The sequence below is a fragment of the Fundulus heteroclitus genome, chromosome 18, assembly GCF_011125445.2.
Source record: "Fundulus heteroclitus isolate FHET01 chromosome 18, MU-UCD_Fhet_4.1, whole genome shotgun sequence".
NCBI classification, from domain to species: domain Eukaryota; kingdom Metazoa; phylum Chordata; class Actinopteri; order Cyprinodontiformes; family Fundulidae; genus Fundulus; species Fundulus heteroclitus.
Genome location: NC_046378.1, coordinates 20,260,855 through 20,277,100, shown reverse-complemented (window position 1 = coordinate 20,277,100; position 16,246 = coordinate 20,260,855). Strand labels below are relative to the sequence as shown.

At 38.8% G+C, this 16,246-nt stretch overlaps 1 protein-coding gene across 3 annotated transcripts in view; it reads right to left on the bottom strand.

Moving 5' to 3' along the window:
- The window catches only part of drd2a (dopamine receptor D2a), a 92,720-nt gene that overhangs the window by 52,290 nt on the left and 24,184 nt on the right, over positions 1-16,246 (bottom strand). The window contains exon 2 of one of the 3 annotated variants that reach the window (XM_036149929.1): positions 7,222-7,266. The exons of the other annotated variants lie outside the window; for them this stretch is intronic. The gene's annotated coding sequence lies outside the window, so the exon portion shown is untranslated. The remainder of the gene's footprint in view (positions 1-7,221; positions 7,267-16,246) is intronic. 3 annotated transcript variants of the gene reach the window in all.

Below are 16,246 nucleotides of genomic sequence, written 5' to 3'. Positions count from 1 at the left end.
AGTGCGCACTCTATAACTGCCTCCTTGACGACCATAGCAACGCATGTTATTTGCTGAATTTCTTGAAAAGCCAAAATTATTTTAAGGAGGTACTATATGAAAATGGTAAAAGATATGAAAAAGCTGAAATAGACCATAATAGCTGAAAGATATCACTACATTTTAAAAGTTGAATGGCGTTTCTAGCTGAAAGTAGGCTGAAGCAGTAAGCTGTCAAAAAGCAGCTGAAATGAGCGGAATTTTAGTGAATTCCTTCATTTCCTATAGGAGAAAAAAAAAGCTGAAAATGTGCAGAAAAAGCTGAATATTTTAAAAAGTTGAAGAGTTAAATGTACAAAAAGACATAGCCATCCATTCCAGAAGAAGCTGAATAGTTTAAAAGTTGAATGGTTGAAATCGGAGAAAAACTGTAGGAGGAGAAGCGAAGCAAAGTTTAAACAGTAAAAAGGCGGAAGAGGATCTCAATAACTGTGAATGCCTACTGCATTCACAGTAATAATAATAAAGAATAAAGAGAAACAGGATCTCAAGAACTGTGAATGCCTACTGCATTCACAGTAAAAATTATTGAAAGTGGTGTCACAGCTGAAGGCTGCTTACGGTTACCAGCGAACAACAAAGCAATGGCAACAAAACATAATAGAGAAAACTGAACAGCCTGATATTCAGCTAGACACGTTGTTGCATTACAAAAGGTGTATTATGAAAATAAAGAGTAAACCCCTGGTGCAAGCAGTCACTGACAGAGCTGGACAGGTACTTTTTGACAGCTCTGGGCAGAATACGTGGCATGATGTCAAATACAAGATCAAGGCAAGATTTGTGATCCTCAAGACAGTCCAAGTTGTGTCCAAAATAACTGAACCTAGAAGAGGTACTTGACGATGTCAGAGCAAGACAGGAGAAAAAAAAAACTGGTTGGAGACTTGTCAACAAGCAAGAAAGAATGCTGGACATCTACTGAAAAAAACATTTTCAATTGTCTGGCACTGGCTGACTGTGGACGCTCAGTATATAAAGGCAGGCAACCAGGTGAACTTAATGAGATTGATGAAGCACTAGCAGGGGAGAACAGGTGCAGCTGATAATCATGATTACTGGGTTCAGAAGAAAATACACTGACAGCCAGGCCAGAACATGACAGAAACATAGTATAAAGATATGTATGCAGTACCTGGATAGACCAAATATTTTTTCCCACTCCTAGAAACTCGAAGTACACAACAAAATGTATTTAAGGGCTAAACAAATGGATTTTGCATGATATGTCTCTCTTTAATTTAACTCATGTTTAGAATCTGACTCGGTCGAGACAGATGGCCGTTCACGCTGAGCTTGGTTCTGCTAGTTGTTTTGTCTTCCTGTTAAAGGGGAGTTTTCCTCTCTGCTGTCACTTCATGCTTGCTCGGTATGAGGGATTGCTGCAAAGCTATCGACAGTTACCAGTGCAGCCATTCTGAGAAATTGCAGCAGGTTCAGGTTACTTTAGGTCTGTTTCTTTTGTTTATGCAAGTTTTCTGCTGCCTTTTTGATATTTTGCTACAGAACGAACACAGATGCCTGCGTTGCTCGGTTGGGGTTTGATGTTTATAAAGTAATTTTGCGACAAAGCAAGGTACATTGCCTAGTTGGAGAGCCTCCAGAATGCAAAGACATGAGGTTTCCTGGCAGAGTAGAGCCATTTAATAACATTGTCAATACTTGTCACTTCCCCTGTTGGTAGTTTTAACGCTGTGGCTGATCGGTTTATATTGACTGACTGCTCATATCACATCAGCGCTTGTCTGGAGGATGTTTTTTTTTTCTTTAATGGTCCGTGTGTAAACTAAACACTCAGTCATCAGTGCATCTCACATAGTAAATAGAGCAACAACCATCAAGAATTCGCCTTCAGTTGTTCTCCGTCAGCACAAGAGACAACACAAAGTCATGAAAACTTTTAAATTGTATCACATGATTACTAGTTAATAGAATAATTAACCACAATAGGAAAATCCTCTAAATTGAATTATAATATTAGTAAATGGATGATATTACTAAGATAAGGAGTCACAATAAGACTTGAGCCATAACTAAAACTTAAATCACATTACATTTATCTTCCACTTTAAATGAGAGCCATTATTTAACTATTTCTAAGATTTACAGTCTAAAGTCAGTTAAAATCTATAAAGTATGACTTAGTGTCGAGGATCCGTATCAGAAACCATCCACTGTTCAGTACCTTGTGTGTCATCTCAGAGCCCCCTACAACAACCTGATGACAGTCACTTCTGTTGGTTTTCTTCTCTTATATTTCTATGCATCAGATGTTTTTCCAGATATTTTTTATGTAAACAAAACAGCTTCACTGCTTGTGTACTGTCTTGGATATGACACATCCCAGATGGTTATGGGTTACATAAAAAGTCTGTTTACCTTGATGTGTGCTTTGTGTTATTTCTTACTGGATCAATGTGCCACTACTGCATGATAAAAAGTGACACTAAAAGCCTGTGATATTGAAATCCTGTCCCTGCAAGCTTATCAAAGCTGTATGACACTGTTTTGGAATAAACTTAACATAAAAACAGCCATAAAGTTCACTCACTCTGTCTGTCTGTGAATACGCACGCGTATGACATTATCGGCTTTTTTGGCAAAATATACCCACCCTTTACCTTTACTCTAACTGGAACCACAGATTTTCAGTCTGAAACTAATGCAGAATAGAAAATTGTCCCCATTCTCAACTACAGCCAGGTCACTGTAGCATCTCTTTTTTTTACATGTCCTGTCGGGCAGTGTAGCATAAAGAATTGCTGTCTCTATCCCAAAGAGAGCCCAACAGGTTTTACTTTCACAAGTGGAGCATTACTGCTTTCGCCATAGTGCTCCGCTTGATTTATATATGCAAAAAGCTTTATGAGATTTTATTCTGGGAGAATACCATCACTATTCATCCTCACAATAAACCTTTTTAATGTACCTCTGTGACCGGCTGAATATTAGGTTCTCCAGCTGAAATCATTACATAAATAGACAGTTCACCTTCTGGGATCTAAGTACCTGGACCTTTCAACTGTGATAAACTCAGTTCCTTCAAATATAGTGTAGCTTCTCAAGGTAAGATTATTTCATGCCTAAAATGATGTTCTTACTTTTGAAAGTCTTACTGCAGTTTGTTTATGCCAAGCCATAACTGGTATCCATCAATGTTATCCTTCCCCCAGCAAAATATAAGCCCAGCAAAATCTGTTTAGTTCTGCTGTGCCATTACGCACTGTATTAAGTTATTTAATGTTTAATAAATAGCTCTCGGTAGTGTCCGGTGAATATTAGCCCAAACAGCTGATATCAGGACAGTAGTTGAAATTAATGATTCGAGCACTGGCATTCTTTTAACAGCAAACTCTGCACACATATGGAATAAAGGAGTGAAAACTTCTTTTGAAGTTCAATAATTTATTAACAGAAATAAAATTAATTTCAATCAACAAATCCTTAGTAACAAAATTGTTGCAAAATACAATAAACAAAATATAGGGAAGCCCACAACTGTTGAAGAACTTTAAAATGCTACTTTTTAAAACTTCTGTAGCAATTAGCTGGACTACAACAGGAATGCTAGCTTTTACGTTTACAGAGGAATCCACAGAGGAGATAGTTTATCCTCTTTAACAATGCTACAAATAACATTTTATGCAAATATCTTTTGTTTATGAAAATTATAATACTCAATTTCGGTTATGTGAGGTTGTAACATCCTTCAGCCCACTAATAGGCAGGTTGCAGAGCTAACTGTCCTGATCTAGTGCCCACAGACAAAAAGTTTTAAGACCAGCTCTGGGATTTTTATGGTGTAATTATTGAATATACTTTATTCATTAGACTTCTCTGAATTATCTTGTATATTATGAGGATGGGAACTGAACTGAGCGGCAATCCTGTGAACCACTGACTTGTAAAGGCCAGGTCTTCATGCATTCTTGTGTGACCTTTGCAGCCATAATACAAGCACCCTTTGTTTTTTTTTTTAAAGGTCCTTGAAAATCCCTATTGATCAGAGCATTGCAAAGGACCGACAGTTCCTAATAGTGTCTGGTACATCTAATCCACAGCAGACTTTAATGTCACAGCACCAGTGAGATTACTCATACGTTTAAGAGGTTATTTTTCTGTGTTTAGCCTTGAATAAAATTGCTAAATGAAAGAAAACTATGCTCAGGTTTTAAGTTCATTTATTTAACCAACTCTCTTTGAAAACTATCTATTTAGCTCCATGCAGAAGCTGCTAAAGAAGAGTAAAGAAAATCCTCCAGAGAATGAAGAAGGATTAAGTGAGGGGTAGTATGAGAAGGAAAGGGAATTGGAGTAGGAGTAGGGAAAAAGCATGTTCCCGTTAGGACGTGTAGGCAATGCTCCAAGGCACCTGTCTGTGTGTGTGCCCTGCAGATGCCCTGTGCTGTCTAATCTTATTTGTTTGCTCAATCTACTCCCTCCGTTGCAATATTTGAGATAGTTCTCCCTGCTGACCTGGTAGCTAGTACTTTCCCGAACAAAAACCCTTGCTTTCTCCCAAATGTTTTACATATCTGACAGTCAGAGCCAAGCAAAAAGTACACCCTCTTTTAACTCCAGAGTTTTATGTACATGGTTAAGGCATACCATTATGACCACTGACAATCGAAGGGAATAATTTTGAATATTACTTCAACTCTGCACCCGTTGGTGGATGGCATACATTAGGGAACAACCAAATATGTGTATTGTTGTCATAGCTGATGAAGCAGAAAAAAACAGGCATTGTAAAGCTATGGGAATGCTTAAGATGTATGGGATTCACTGCAGTTTGTATTATAAACAGCAAATGTCATTGATGAAATTTGCTTGTACATTATGCTACATTATTGGGCTACATTATGATGGCTAATTGACTAGTTCATCTTCACAGTTGCAGCTCTTGTTGGAGGTTCTTGCCCTGCTGTGTGCCTTAACTCAGAAGTGATCCAAGGAAGAAATATTGGAGAACCACCAAATGAGTCCTAAGTGACTAAGGCCCACTAATCTACAATTAAGCTCAAAATTACTAATATCTCAGGCAGATTTGGGTATAAAATTTGTTTTAATTCATCCAAGATGATTATGACCTGTTTTTTGCATGTTTCCAATGGTATTTTCATCCGTCCATCCATTTTCTGATCCGTATAATCCCTCATGGGGTCGCGGGGTGCTGGTGCCTATCTCCAGCATTCACCGGGCGAGAGGCGGGGTACACCCTGACAGGTCTCCAATGGTATTTCAATGATTTATTTTTTGTGATTAGTTCCAGGTATTTGAGATTGGAAATCATCTTATCATCACCCTAGTCTTTAGCTCCCCTAAAAATATGCTTCATCAGGTTCAAGTCAGGCTGGCTGGACCGCTTGATAAATGTTTCTGTTCTAGAATAAAAATACTGGTAAAATTCAGAACATTAGACTAAAACATTCCAGGGGTATGACTAAATTTGCACGTAACTGTACCTGAGCAGCAAAGCCTGCCTGTTGCGGTCCAATCCACCGGGATAGCTATCATTAGTCAAATTGCTGGAGACCAGTTAGGGTGCCCATGCAGACTACTGTCCACCACTAAAAGCTCTCACAAGGGAAGGCACTGGCCTTTAGAGTAATGGAAGAATAGGGCCTAGTCTTAGGACTCATGTTTTTTCATACATCACAAGGATAGCCAAATGCCTGTGTGCGACTTAATTGGGGAACAAAGGAATGAATGTTCACAGGACTAAGCATTGTGATGCTTTGTAACACAATGTTCTGCTGGGAAACCTTAGGTACTACCATCCACGTAGATGTTACTTTAACACACATTACTACCCTAAGCATTGTTGCTTTCAAGGTACAGGCTTTCATAGGATATTATATTAACTGATTACCATGACTCTGACAAAGCAAAAACGGTTTCGACAAGGCTTGAGGAGCACAACTATGGGTTTGTGATCAAGCAGGTGGTTCTGATATTATGCCCTGTCATTATATCTCGTCTGACTATATATATTTCAGGGCTTTTTGGGGTATACTAACTCTTTCTCAAACCTTTCCATTTTATTCTTTGTTTAATAAATAATTATATGATGGAATATGTGTGTGGCTTTAGATACTTAGGGATTAAATAATTTGATTTAAACCCTAGGACAAACAGAGGGTGCAGTATCTTTGGACCATGACTGTACATGGACCAGGTTCCAACGGATAGGATCACTTTCCCCCATTCAAATGCACTCTGGCCACTACCTATCAAAACAGCACTCAAGATTATATAGGGTTAAGCATCTTGCTAAAAAGGTCACTTCATCATATGGACTGGCAGAACAAGTTTGGATTTTCAGACAAGCATATAATGCCCCAAGTCAGCACCAACAGACCCTCCAATTCACCTCTGAAATTCAGAGTATTGGGGTAAATCTAAAATTTAAAACATTCGGACAATCTCTGTAGTTTCTGTAAATCTACAAACTGAATGAAACGACTTGAACTGGTGGATGCTGTGTAAACAAATGAGGATACGATGACAAATTAAAGTTTCATCTGGTGTCTCTATAAAATCTCTCCAATCTGTGCTTTGTTGCTTAAGGGAAGATCGTCAAAAGTGTTTATCCTAAGGTTTTTTTTTTCTGAAGAGCCATAGCTCGAAAGTTACAAGGAGTAAATGATACAGTTGTTTATTAAATGGTTTTAAGCATTGCAAGCACACTTTCCAAGAACATATTGAGACATCCTTTTCACATTTACCTGCTGCAAAGCTGTTAACTGGGTATTGTTGAAATTACCTTGAGCAGAATTGTGCATTAGTTTCTGCCACATGTTTGTGCAAAGAACTAAGTGATATTCTCCATCTTAGTAACAGCAAGCGGCTGCCACAAGACTTTGTCAGCAGTGTTTACTTCTTTAATAATGCAGCTATCTTCAGATTTATTGGCACTTGTGGAAAAGAGAAGCAAACACCTTAAAGTAAGTGTAACTTTCAGTGCAGTAGCATAAACTTACACTTCATTTGATGGGGGAAAAAATCCAAGGTGAAGATTTTTTTTATAGCTGGTCCCAGCATTTTTGGTATCCCTAAAGGATCATATGAAATAATTATACCTAAAGCAAATGTTATTTACCCTTTATGATTTTTTTTGTTAATCAGAGTTTCTTGAAGGGATGTGTTAATAATCTATGACTGTCATAAACTGTTACTCACCTGCTCATCCACAATCTAATACTTTACCGCCTCTCATATATGCACCTGAAAGAAAGAACAAGTGAATTATTACCGACAAGCACCACTCACCATTCTCAGCCTCTACGGGGATGCCCACATTCCTCCCTTGTAACTCCACCATCTCTCCAGCAGTAAGCCTCACTCATAACCTACCTTACCTCCTAAGTGATGTGCTAAATTTCTCGTTTAAACCTGGAAGAACCATTCATTCCTTCACTTGTATCAATAAACTGTTCAAATGTCTACATGGTCTTCTGCACCAGGGCCTAAAAGAACACCAGACTCTGTGGCAGAATTATGAAACTACCTCTCCGAACAAGGCCCTCACAATGCCCAGCACAACTCCATGCTTCACAACATGGTCCAACAACACAATCTTTAGCTCAAGCTTTGGATACTCTCATTCCCATGCTAACCCAAACCTACCTGCTCTTTCCACATTTTCCTCAGGTTCTTCTCTCATTCCTGTATTCTGGGACCTCCTCTCCCATAAATCCTTAGCCATCCTTGAAGAGCTTGGTAAGTGTCTGAGATTTATGCTCTAGTGTGAGCTGCTGTTTGGCTGCTCTCCTTGCTATGTCATCTGTCTCTCAGGTGGGCTGAAGCCAATATAGATAAAAACACTATTCACCTGTTCACCTATGACAAGTTCTTTAAATTACTTAAACAAATCTTTTCACATAAGATTCATAGTGAAGCGTCAGCCAAACGACTTTGGAATTTAAAATAAGCAAACTGGTCTGTGACTAAGCTTGCTATTGAGTTTATCAGTCTTTTGACTGCTTCTGAGTGGAACCTTACTGCACTTAAAACAGCTTTGCCAAAATGCACTTAGTGATAAACTCTAAGATGAGATGGTCTACAGAGACGGACCTCAGTGTTTAGAAGAGTTAATAAATCTTTCCATCCATATTGACAATTGTCTTGGATAACGTATTAAATAAATAAATAATAACTCTTTCCATTTTTCCAGATCCATCTATTCACAACCTCTTGTGATGTCAGAGGTGAAAACAGTTTGTTCACCTCCACCACAGCAACAAACTAAGCCCATGCAGACTGGCAAAAACCTATTTGTCTCCCGAGGAGATAGAGCAGAGGATGACCGCAGGAGACTACCTACATTTTGGTACTGCCGACCATCAATCAATCAAATGTTACTTCTAAAGCACTTTACAACAAACAGATTGATCAAAGTGTTGTACCGAATTGAAAACACAAATAAAAATACTAATATTAAATAAAAAAAATAAAAATAAATAAATCAACTGTACCTACAACTATAATTCAATTCACATTTTGAAATGAGTCAGCTCTAATGTATCAAAGACCAAACTGAACAAACAGGTCTTTAGCCTGGCCTTGAGCAGGGGCATGGTTGTGATGGAGTGTAATTCCAGAGTTTGGGTTCTGCCACTGCAAAGGCACGATCAACCCACTTTTTACACCTCAACTGTGGGGCAACCAGCAGATGTTGGTCAAAAGATCGTAAGGCTCTACTGAGCTGGTGAGGGGTCTGAATGTCACTAAAGTAAGACAGTGCAAGGCAATTGATTGAACTGCAAACATTAGTATTTTGAACTGAATTATGAACCTAACCAGGTGACAATGGAGAAAGTAAAGGACAGGAGTGATGTGGTCATGCTTGCAGGTGTTGGTGAGGAACTACCTACCTGCTCTTCTGCTCTTAAGGGGGATCCTATGAAAGACTCTCCCAAATACACTCTGGTCTTATTTATTTCTTCTGAGGCCTTCCTTTTCTTTTGATAAACTTGTAAGACAGTTTGCTCTCAGCAATTTTCATAGTTCACAGTGAGATCATTGGAGCTACAATGAATGGCTGTAACCAAAGCTAACTGGATACACAAACACTAGAAGTGTACATGCGCAGCAAGAGAAAACTAGCAAGTAATACGCACGCACATTGGCGTTACGTGAGCAAGTCACAATGGGTACGAGTACTATGTGGGACAACCAATAGATAAGATTGTCCCTTCTTGATTCCACCAGTCCATCTGTCAGAACAAGTTTCCGTTGATGTAAAAAAAATCTAGAAACAGACTACATCACCCTGGCAAATAACATCAGTCCAAAACAAGCAGATCGTCAACAACAAACACATTCCTGCTCGCACCTCCTCTCCTGGTCAGAAGGCTTTGATATCATCTAAAGACTTTTCATTGAAATTCTCCTCTTGAAAACTGTACCCCAGATTCAGGTCCATTTGTTATTGACTCCATTATCATTAAGTCCACTGTCCACCTTAAACTTTTGTCCCAACTTTGTGTCCACCCCCTTTTCATGTCTCTTAAATCAAGGCAGTTCTTTCCAGCTCCTTGTGTCCTCTGTGACCGGGGCAGCCCCTCCGTCCGATCCGGTCATGCTGCATTCACTGTCCGTCACTCCATTGATACCCGGCACCATGGAAGTTACCAGTATCTTGTGAATTGGGAGCAAATTGGTCCTGCCGATTACGCTTGAGTTCCCTGTTCTTTCAACAGTTACATGCTTGGTTCCTGGACTCCATTGTTCTTCCACCTTGGTCTTAGTTTGTTGAATAACTCCCCTCAAGACTCCCACTTTGAATCCCCTCAACCCTCCTCTGCTTGCTCCTCTGGATCATTCTGCCAGGAACCCTCTTTAGCCAATCAGCATTACTCACCTGCCCATCCATCCTTTGATGGTCCAGTACCTCTTACACCTCAACCAAGAGGAAAGAACAAATAAATCATTACCAACAAATGCCATTAAACACCACCTGCTGATTTCAGCCGCTAAGGGTGTTCTCACCTTTTTCTCTTGTCTCCACCATCTCCTCACCAGTAAGCTGTCTCACTCGTCATGTCCATCACATCTAAACCATAGCTCATTTCTCATAACTTACCTCTCCTCAGTGCCATCATGGATTTCTACTGAAGAACCATGCATTCCTTAACCTGTATCAATAAACTCATTTACACTTGTTTTTGGTGACCGTAATTTGTTGCCTCCACGTGGTTCTCAAACAAAATCAACATGAAAAATAGTTAACTTAACATTAACACATTAATAACTTAACATTGCACATTGTAGTATTACACAACACTTTTAAAATCTTTGTAATAAAAAATATGTTTTAAAATGTTCAGTGCTTGTGTTATATTTAGGCAATATACTGTACTTTGTACATGTATATATGTACTTTTCCTTTCGCTTTTCTTATATTTTTTGTTTTTTTAAAGGTTTCATGACATCACTGTACAAACAATATTTACTGTAGTTGATATGGCTGCATACACAAATTATCCAAAGAATTTCATTTAAAAAAATAACACCACCTTGTTGTTTTGTCAGGCCAAATGTCCCTCTTCAGTAAAAGGCTTCGGTAAGTTAATAATATGTAGCTCTAATTAATTGAGCTTACTCTGATTGGCTATAACCATATTTGGAAAACCGGTCAAACGCGCAACCCCCCCCCCCACATCCACACAACTCTCCCCTCCCCACAACGCACCATCAAAAATGCATAATGTGGCTGGTGGAGGTGTTTGTGTTGCAGGTCGGACAGGTGAGGCCAAGTTGACCAAAGGCTGTAACCTGGTGGCGATTCATCGTGCAAACAGTGGGACCAAAGTCCGGGGTCCCTGGCAGCAGAGCAGTGATTACTCCAGCCTGTGGCGGAGAGAAGGCAGGCTGCTTTCCTCCCCGGGGTGTAGAGCACAGCACCCTCCTCATCCCGGTCAGACAGCGACAGTGCTCATACGTTTACCAGATGAGACAGCAGTCAGAATTAATGAATTGACAGGTAATCCCAGGGTTGTGGTCGCCACCTCCAGTGGTGGTACAGATGTTTCTTTCAAAATCAGTTTGTTCGAAAACCCCAACTTGAATTTATTTTATTAAATTACGCCAATCATATGAGCATAACACAGTATTGGACCACGGTGAAGTTGGTTTTAGGTTGGTTATTGAATATTTACACGCCGCTGCTTCGGGAGCGAGCAAGCAGCCCCAGATCAGCCTGCTTGTATGGGCTTGAATAAGAGGCAGTCACCACCAAAACCCGTGGAGCACGAATATTGAATATTCAACCTAAAACTAACTTCACCACGGTTCAAATTGGGGTTATAATTCTGTGTCTCCTCATAAATTAACTTCAGCCACTCTGATTTTGTAATCCTCCAAGAGTAAGTGAAAACTTCCATTTGTTTTTGAGCAGCCTTGGACATAAAAGCTCCCCTTTTCAGTAGCCGTCCTCTGCTCGAGTGGAGCAGTCAGACATGCTACCTCGACTTACTCCATCAAATGAGCCGGCTGGTATCAGCTGGGGGAGGAGGGGAGAAGGGCGAGGGCTGTTTGCTTGATGGTGTGCTGTCTTTGGAAAATATGAATTACGTAGAAAGGTAAACTGTTTTCTGATATAACCACTTTTGAGGAAAGAAACAAAGCTGACCACCCATGAGCAGCTTCTTTGGGACCCACTCTTGACATTAACACAGCCTTATCAGTGCAAAACAGACCATTTTATACGCCCAAAACCACAGAAAATTAAGATTTGTTGCCATGGCCCCTTTAAACAAAAATGGTAAACTGCTCCAGCACAAATTAGAGATCAAAATGGCCTCAAAATTAAATAATAAAATCAATGTAAAATACATTCAATTCTGAAAAGTTACATATAGATTAAACAGAAGTCATGAAAAAACATTTTTATTTTAAAATATAAACTTCTTACTGGTGGTATCATATTGATCGAGACATCCTTGATATTTTTTCTGCCAGTTGTCTGAGGCTACATAAAAGTTAATAGACTGAAAATAAGGTATTAGTTCTATTAATATAGCATACTAATCAAAGCAATATTGTCAGACTTTTAAGAATCAGAAGGTCTGCTCTTATATCTATAAAGACTTCACTGTGTGTCTAATCGAATCCAGTTTCCCTGTAATTGTTTTTGCAGCACCACCATTTCCTGCGTGCACACTTTTGATTTAGTCCTGTCTCCGTTCAACAATAATCGCTTTGTAATCCTCAAACAAAGAAAATGAGCAGCAAGCCTTGTCACAGACCATTATTTTTGACAGCTTTTATGATATTTATTCCTCTGAGGTCCAACAGCAATTGCCACCTTTTTGCTGCTGCTTCTTCTTGTTTGACACTTAAGTGTACTTTGTTTTTATCCTGCACATTTGAGGGCACAGTAGGCAGCAGAAGACACCCGTCATGGGTATTACAGTCCTCTGTATTGTGTTTTGTCTTCTCAGAAGCTGTTGGGTGTTTTGTAGAGCATAAATAACTAAAACAGTAAATACGTTTTTAGCAAGAAAACAGTAACACGTGAACTCAGAGTGACCAGGAGAGACTTTAACTTCCCTGATAGAAACTGAAGTAGCCTGGAGGTATTTTCTATATTCTCCTATATGCAAACCTAGATACGAGCAACTAAAGATTCACATTTAGATTAGCAAACTAAATGTGAAAGCAGTGGTGAAAATGGACCAAGTGGAGCATTGTTCATGGAATTATATGAAACCGTTCCACCAGTTTTCTAAGTTAGTATCTGAATTTATGAAGTCAGAAATAACTTTAACTGTGGGACCTTGGGGCATATGTTATGTGAGGGGCTTAATGGGAAGGTTGTGTACATTTTAAACTTTTATGGTTTACATGCATGAGCTTGTGGGAGTAAATTCAAGAGGACCAAAATAAATCAAACCCTTCACATAAAAAATAACAACTGATAATTCTCAATCTAAATTTAAGCTGAAATTCAATCCAATTTATCAGCTGGCTAAATAAACCAGCAAGGAGTGTCTAGAAAGTATTCACACCCTTGAACCTTTACACCTTGGGTCTTGTCACAATCCAATCTGTATTTAAAGAAATGGAACAGCATAAAGTAGTACATAATGATGAAGTGGAAGAAAATTTAAATAATTTTAGAAACAGAAACCTAACCTAAAACACTGTCATGCCTCTGAGTCAATAGATTCCCATTTGTCTGCAATTACAGCTGGGGGTCTTTTGGGGTAAGTTTCTACCAGCATTCTTCCCATTCTTGTTTGTAAAACTTTATCAGACTGGATAGATACAGTAAACGGCAGTTTTTACACATAACACGTAATCTCTATTGGAGGTATAAATCTGCACTTTGACTGGGCCATTCTAAAACAAGAATATGCTTTGACAACATTCCATTGTAGCTGTGAATGTATGTCTAGAATTGTTGTGATGCTCTAAGTTAAGTCTGTCACAAGCCTCCACTTTATATTCAATTTGTTTAATCTTCCTATCAACTTATTAGTATCTGAATAAAATGATATGGCAACCCTTTAGTTGTTTTAGTTGCAAAAAAAATAATAACTTAAAAATCACAGAATTTTCCTTCCACCTACTGTTTTCCCTTACCCTTAGATAGATAGATAGATAGATAGATAGATAGATAGATAGATAGATAGATAGATAGATAGATAGATAGATAGATAGATAGATAGATAGATAGATAGATAGATAGATAGATAGATAGATAGAGTCCTAAAACTCAAAATTTCATGGATACAGTGTATCTACAAGCTGGAACCCACATAGACCGTTTGCCTCTTTTTAGCACATGAACCATTTTATTTTGAAAGTACTATTTAAGATACACTTTTGTTTGGGTTGATAATGGGTGTATAGCTTCTTTTAATGAGCAAACATTCATTAGAAGCTTGAGACTGTATTCTTTAGTTTATCAAAAATATTTTTTCACAACACAGGATAACAAGATGCATGATTACAGCCTAACGAGACCCAATAACAACGATTAGGCAAACTTTTTGGACTTTCTGCAAGTAACCACAGTCTTTGTTACTTCATTCCTTCTATTACTTCTGATTGGCAAACAAATTAAACTGCAGCTATTGACATAACATCTTCTGGTCTTCCTTATAAATTCCAAGACTTGCATTCTGACAGTGTTCAGCAACATGTGTATTTTCTCCTTGGATTATCTAATGTGCACATCTTTGTTTAGAAAATACAAATGCACATGCCTTATGTTTAGTAGTAAACCACTTAAGACCTATTACAAGGTTTATATATGTTCACTCTAAACTTTGAATTCCCGGGATATATTTGCATCAGCTGCAAAAATGAATGTGCTCATGCTTTTCTTTCTTTAACCTACAACAAAGCAAGTAAAAATAAACCTGTACATTGTATTGTTAAAACAACATGTTTGACAAGCACAAACCTAGTGGACCTCAATGTGCCTAGCTACTAAAATGACTCTGTTTATTGACTTGTCCTCGCTCTCCTTAAGAGACAACTGCAAACGTTGGAAATGTTTCTTTTTTGCCTTAAACACTTCACCACAATCCATGAGAAGCTTAAAGTTTAAGAAGCTTGGCTACAACACCTGGCCGTAGTAGAAAGAGGAAGCTATTAATGATTACAGATTACTGAGGAGGCAGTTGGGGAAAACCCCTTGACTGATTGCAAGTTGGCAACCCAAGCTCCACTGAGCTCCTCAGAGCAACCTGTTCAAATGTTTTTAGAAGTAGCCTGCATGCCCAAGTGCTAGATTGTATACACTTCTAGACATGAAAATTATTGCAACACAGTCATGTTTTTTTTTTTTTTTTTGTGAGACCCTTGTTCTAGCAACAACTATGGGAAACAGAGAAAGGCCCAAACACTTTATTGGCACAAGCAAATTAGTTTATGTTTCTTCTGGGTTAAGGGAAAGATTCCAGAATGGCACTGAGAAGGAAAGGTAAGTGGTTATTGAAGGAAGTAATGCTTGCTAACCTATGATGAAGGGGAAGAAGACACGGTGCTCTTACTGCTGTTGAGATTGTGGAGTATTCAGTCCAGATATCGAATCTAGGGAAGCAGCAAGAGGAGGTGGAAAACCAGATAAAGTCTGAACAGATCAAAATGCTAGTGGAGGCCATTCTATGAGCAAGAACAATCTGGCATCTGCCTGAGGGAACACGTTCCACTTTCAGCTCCTACTGATCGGACCATGCCAATCTCCAGCAGCGAGAAACAGTGACACCTACCAGGCTGTCACACCTTGCAATTAGAGGAGGTAAGGCACACTCCCACACTGACACGTACACGCAAACCTGTGCATAGCAATGTGGATATGACAAACACCTGAGTTCAGTGATTTGGATGGATGAACAGATACTTTTGGCAATATAGTCCATGTGAAAGATCTGTTGTTAGTAATTATGCTGGTTTGTGGCCTGAAAAGAATACTGGTTCTGACTCATCTATGAATTTCAATTAGGATTTGAAAACACATAGCACTGTATGCATTATTTTGTTTACAACACCAATCCAAAAATTCCTCTCATAATAACGGCATGTTCTGGACCTTGTTTGGACCTTCAAATGCTGAAACGATATACAGCTGTCTGAAGACCATTTTGCAGCCATGTTCTGTATTGCTTCTAAATCTCTGCCATTTAGGCACAATGGGCTGAAAGGGATCAATCATCCATATAGCTTAGCCACTTCAAACCACCACAGAAGATTCACTCTGCAATGTAAAATTGATTCTCTTGCTTAGTATTTAACAAGCTGTGCCAAAGAACCTAAGGAAGGACATCGTGTAGCAGTGAAAGAAGGAGTACTATATCTCAAAAACTGGAATAAAGATAGAGAAATGTTTAAAGCAGGCTTATATCTATTGTCTAGTTTTAATGGAATTGCTTTAAACCTTTAAATTTATATGCACAGGAAGCGCTAGCGATTTGAAAATGTCCTTTTGTTTCCATTCTCCCAGACTGTGGAGCTATCGTCCACAGAGAAATGCAAAGATTTCACTCTACAACCTAAGAGATGTTCAGCTATGAGACATTCCTCCTACATAATAATCATTGTACGATGGCTTTACATTATTAAAGAGGTGGCTCGAAGAGGAGCAGCCACAGTGTATCCACGCTTCATCATTAAACAGGTTAAATGGAAAAATACCCCAGCAGATGACCCCTGGATCATGAGCTGTTGACCTTTCCTGGATGAAATCCTTAAA